Raw genomic sequence first — 5,834 nt, 5'->3', positions numbered from 1 at the left:
GCATGCTCCGCGTGGCGGCAGGTAACAGATACATAGACACAAAAGATACCCATAAATATTTATTAAGGGAGAGAGAGAAGAGAGAGAGAGAGAGAGAGAGAGAGAGAGAGAGAGAGAGAGAGAGAGAGAGAGAGAGAGAAGGAGGAGAGAGGCAAAGCCCCTTGTGTTCACTGGGAGAAAACAGGAGAGAGAGAGATGGCGGTGGAGGTCAGAGGTAAAAAAGAGGTGGGCGTGGCTTGTCCCTTAAAGCGACAGGAAAGCACAACATTCCCAGGTCTTCCTTACAATAAAAAGGAGGAGACCAGACACCACAGCCCAAAGGAACTGGGGCGGCGAACTCTCAAGACTGCTTCCGGTTGATTGTGGGCATCATCTTTGGGGGGGGGGGCAAGAGAAGGCTGGGTGCTGGTCACATCCTGTCATAGCTGGTCTCTTTGCTTCTGACCGATGTCTGTGGCATGGGAATTGTCTGGTGTTCCTAAGGTATTGGTAGAACAAAAAACAAAGTTAAATTAAGGAAAAAAAATTTTTTGGACCAGGGAATTGAGGGGGTATCTGACCTGTTTAAGATGGATTTTTTAATTTGGCTCCCTGGAACTCACGAGAACTCCTTGGGTTTGTAAAAACAGAAGTTTTAGACACATGGAAAGCAGTATAGGAGAGAAATTTGATTTAAAATTTATTTGGTGAGGTAATCTTGGAAAACCTCTCAGCTATCAAACTGTCAGAGATCTTTGAGAAGGATAAGATTTTACTTGAGTTACTGATTAAAAAATGACAGAGAACTTATTTGGTTGGCACCCAGATGAAAGACCCCCACTCACTAAGCAGCAGTAATGCCATTTTGCAAGGCTTAAACTTTGGAGCAACGCAAGTAATTAGAGCAGGGAAGTTCGACTTGAAAACAAGGGCGGAGAAGCCAGGCGAGATATCTGCGGTCAGCCGGTCAGCCACCTGGCCCCAAGCGATAAGGAACCCGCAGCTGGCCTGCTCTAATGAGAACCTCCCGTTTGCATAGTCAGCACATGTGCCCAACTTAGAATGTCAGTAATTCACAGAAGAAGACAACTCCCCCTATGAAAGATCCCAGCTTATCTGCTGTAACGTCATTTCACAAAGCTTTTGACGAACGACTGTAAGTGCAGAGTAAGGTCAGGGTCCCTGGCTGCAAAACAGGATCTTTATATCCATAGATTAGGACAGGACATCAATTAACAGGATGTCTGTTCCCATACATCTGTGCTGGGAGAGGAAAAACCACCTGTGCCCCTTGCCCCATTCCAACTGACCACTAACGATGCATTTGCTTCTGTAATCTGCTTCTGCTGCCCTCTTTCCTATAAAAAGACCTTCCCCCAGTCTGCAGGCGCGCTTGTCTTCCGAGAGACTAAGCCGCCCCAGGTACCTGTGTATTAAATAAAGCCTCTTGCTATTTGCATCCGAAGAGTGACTCGCTGTTCCTTGGGAGGGTCTCCTCAGCCTGAAAGACTGCCCAACATTGGGGTCTTTCATTTGGAGGTTCCACCGAGATCTGGAGACCCCTGCCCAGGGATCACCGACCCACCACCGGGAGGTAAGCTGGCCAGCGATTGTTTTCCGTGAATGTCTGTGCTTCGGTGTTTCTGTGTTTGCGCCTGCGACCGAATCTGTACTAGTTGGCTGACTAGATCTGTATCGGGCGGACCCGCGGAGGAGCCGACGGGCTCGCACTCCCGACCGCAGCCCTGGGAGACGTCTCAGAGGCATCTGGGGCCGGATGTGGTGCCTGGCCCATCGGTAACTCTGTGAATCCTTACCGAATAGGATTGTTTGGGGCGCCCCCACAGTCCGAAGGGTACGTGATTCTTCTGGGAGACGAGGAATCCGGATCCTCAGAGTCTCCGTCTGAAATTTTGCTTTCGGCATTATGCCGAAACCGCGCCAGCGCATCTGTATTGTCTGTGTATTTTTGTGCTTAATATGTTCTTTGTTTTGTATATCTGTTTGTACTCGAGAGAGAGAGAGAGAGAGAGAGAGAGAGAGAGAGAGAGAGAGAGGCGGGAAGCAAAAGAAAGATAGGACTCAGACAGATTAGGAGCCTGGGCAACAGAAGATCAAAGACAGATAAAGAGGGACACTGGAACTGAGTAAAGAATACAAACTGGACACCTTACGAACTATAAATTTGGGAAAAAGACAAATAAATGACTTGTTCCTCCCTGGTCACTTCTGAATGTATGACCAAAGCCTTTTGTTGACCAAACGAGGGACTTTTGCTTTCGCTGCTGTTTTCAGTTCTGCAGGAGACACAGGCTGCTTGTCTGCCTCTGTCTCTACCACGCCCTCCTCACCAGGACGACCACCTCTCCTGCCTTCACTGCTGAAGAAATCCTCACCTCCTAGCAACTGCCTTGGTGCTGTGCTTGCTCTAAAGCCTGCATGAGCCCTGACTGCTCACTCTACAGTCTTGCTCCCCTCACCCATGTCAGACTGCGATACAGCAGTCACCATGCTACCACAGGTGCCCTCCTGTGCCAGACTACTGCTCCTGTGCTGGGCTGACGTCGATGGAAAATGAGGGTGAAGCTTGCCAGGGGTACAAGGCTGGCGGTCCGAGCTAAGCAGGTACAGAAGACTGAAGGTAAGCGGAAGGCGGGGGCAACATTGGTGGACAGGAAGCAAATGATCTGGGCCAGTAGCCTCCCCTCAGGGATGGCGGCCCAACCAGAACGCTGAACTTGTGGCTTTGATACAAGCTCTACAGAAGGCAGAGGAAACGTCTATACTAACAGCAGGTATGCTTTTGCCCTCACCTATATATATATATATAAAGCAATATACAGACAAAAAGGACTGTTGACATCTGCGGAAATTTTGAGCCTCCAGGAGGCCACGCATTTGCCAAAGAAGATAGCCATCATACATTGACCAAGATTGAGACACCCAATGTAATGGCTAAGAAGATCAAAAAAAAAAAAATCATCCTAAGGTTTGGGATGGCCAAGATAATCATGTCCCATAATAGGCCTGCCTTTGTTGCCCAGGTAAGTTAGGGTGTGGCCAGGATATTGGAAATCAATTGGAACTTAAGCTTACCAACCCCAAAGCTCAGGTCAGATAGATAGGATAAGTAAGATTCTAAAAAAAAAAAAAAAAACAAAAAAACAAATTGATATAATTGGCCCTGGAGACCAGCAAAAATGACTGGACAGACCTCCCTCCCTCCTGTCCTGTTCTGGGTTCAAAACACCCCGGCATCGTTGCCACTAGCTCTGTTGCCTGGCTAGTTAGCTGCTGCTCATGTATCTGCTGACAATGGTTGACCTTGATGATGGAATCCTGAGCTCAAGGCTTGCACAGGGCAGACACATCTGCTGTAAGATGGGCTTACATCACCTTTAAGGCTCTTCTTTCCTAAAGTCAGAAACCCACAGGGCTCTGCTCATTTTTAATGTCTTTTAAAGCATAATATCAGACAGCAGAAGCAAAAGACAATTCTGTTCTGTTCCTCCTTTGTGTGTCTGGGACCTATTGACAGGAATTATTTAGTACAGTTTGAGACTTTTCCAGATCAGACCGTTTTGTGCAGATAACTGCAGAGAGAAGCAAACACACCTAAAGCCTCCTTACCTCTTGACAGGTTTTGTTTTTCTACAGGAAAATCTTGTTTTAATCTATGGGGTTATAAAATGATATGACTTTCAAAAGGTAAGCAGATGTAATTTAATATATAATAAAATAGATATCAATGGGATGTTAAAACTTTTTGATGCTGTACTTACAAATGTGAAGCCTGGGTAAGGTCAGTCTCAAAAAGATATTTATGTCCTCATTGGCTGTCCTCTGGCTTTAGGGCTTTCTGTTTTGTTTTAAACATTTGTCATCCTGTATTGCATTTTCTCTCATTGTTTGTTAAAGTTCTCACAATGGACACAACCCTGTACATTTGGATAAAGCTGATGCTACGGGATGCAATGGAAACTCGTAAATGCCATGTGGTGCCAGCTGGACCGAAACTGACTTCTCCGGCACATTCTCTGGAGCTGAGGAACAACACTCCCGGTGTCTACAGCAAAAGAGATTTGTCTTCATAATACTAAACTTGCCTCTTAGGAGAAGGCATCCATGTGTTTCTTAGGGCTGAGTTAAGCTCTTTGTAGTCAATAGACTATTATTGCCACAATGTTGGGTGCTATTCTCGGGTCTACAGTGGTTCACAATGTCTACCATGTAGTTACTTTCAAGCCTCATTCAGATAGTTTTGCTAAGAGCTATTCTGCAAACCCTAGAGATGTTCTACTATCTTCTCAACAAGGATATTTTAAAGGATGGTTTAATAAATCACCATGGTTAAAAGCCTTAATTTCCACTATAGCTGGGCCCCTACTTATTTTACTTCTTATCTTTACAATCGGCCCCTACATTTTAAATCGCCTGGTGCAATTTATAAAAGACAGACTTTCAGTTATCCAAACCATGGTACTCTCCCAGCAATATCAGATATTAAAGCAGAATGACGTAGAGGTCTTTAAACACATGGATTTATGATTAAATCCATGATAAAAAAAAAGGGGGGAATGAAAGACCCCCACTCACTAAGCAGCAGTAATGCCATTTTGCAAGGCTTAAACTTTGGAGCAACGCAAGTAATTAGAGCAGGGAAGTTCGACTTGAAAACAAGGGCGGAGAAGCCAGGCGAGATATCTGCGGTCAGCCGGTCAGCCACCTGGCCCCAAGCGATAAGGAACCCGCAGCTGGCCTGCTCTAATGAGAACCTCCCGTTTGCATAGTCAGCACATGTGCCCAACTTAGAATGTCAGTAATTCACAGAAGAAGACAACTCCCCCTATGAAAGATCCCAGCTTATCTGCTGTAACGTCATTTCACAAAGCTTTTGACGAACGACTGTAAGTGCAGAGTAAGGTCAGGGTCCCTGGCTGCAAAACAGGATCTTTATATCCATAGATTAGGACAGGACATCAATTAACAGGATGTCTGTTCCCATACATCTGTGCTGGGAGAGGAAAAACCACCTGTGCCCCTTGCCCCATTCCAACTGACCACTAACGATGCATTTGCTTCTGTAATCTGCTTCTGCTGCCCTCTTTCCTATAAAAAGACCTTCCCCCAGTCTGCAGGCGCGCTTGTCTTCCGAGAGACTAAGCTGCCCCAGGTACCTGTGTATTAAATAAAGCCTCTTGCTATTTGCATCCGAAGAGTGACTCGCTGTTCCTTGGGAGGGTCTCCTCAGCCTGAAAGACTGCCCAACATTGGGGTCTTTCACCAGAGCTACTCTTTTTTGGGTCCTCCATGGTCGCTGAAGGTTGCACTTGATCTTTGCTGTTTAGTGCAGGGCCTGCCAGGCTGCAGAAGACCCTATGGGCTAAGAAATCTGTAGGAAGACAGGCCTACCTTGACCTGAGCAGCTAGGCTGTCGATTCCAGTGATTCCGTCCATGACTAGAGATCTTTAGTTTAGATGAAAGGCAGTTTTGCCCAATGGTCAGCACTCGGCAGTCAAAGCGAACTGCAGAAGGAATTTGTTCTGTGTGTCCATTTGTCTTCTGTCTTCTTTGGAGGAAATAAGAGTGTGCTGCTAGGAGCCAACCTGTCTCTTTTGTTATGAAAAGTTTTTAAATATTAAATACTTAAATATCGCATTCCCCAGATCTCTGAGCAGTTGAGGGCTGGATTAAATATAGCTGCAGTATACTGGCTCTTAACAGGCAAGATCCACACTTGTAAAAAGGCAGAAAGAAGAAACTCCTGGCAATGGAAGGTTAATGCCAGAACTGACAATGGTAGAAAACAGCTTAAGAAACTTAAAGGTACATACCAGTTTAACATATGAGACTC

The sequence above is a fragment of the Microtus oregoni genome, unplaced genomic scaffold, assembly GCF_018167655.1.
Source record: "Microtus oregoni isolate MIOR12 unplaced genomic scaffold, Mior012 000067F_001, whole genome shotgun sequence".
Lineage (NCBI taxonomy): Eukaryota > Metazoa > Chordata > Mammalia > Rodentia > Cricetidae > Microtus > Microtus oregoni.
This window is presented reverse-complemented; position numbering follows the sequence as displayed.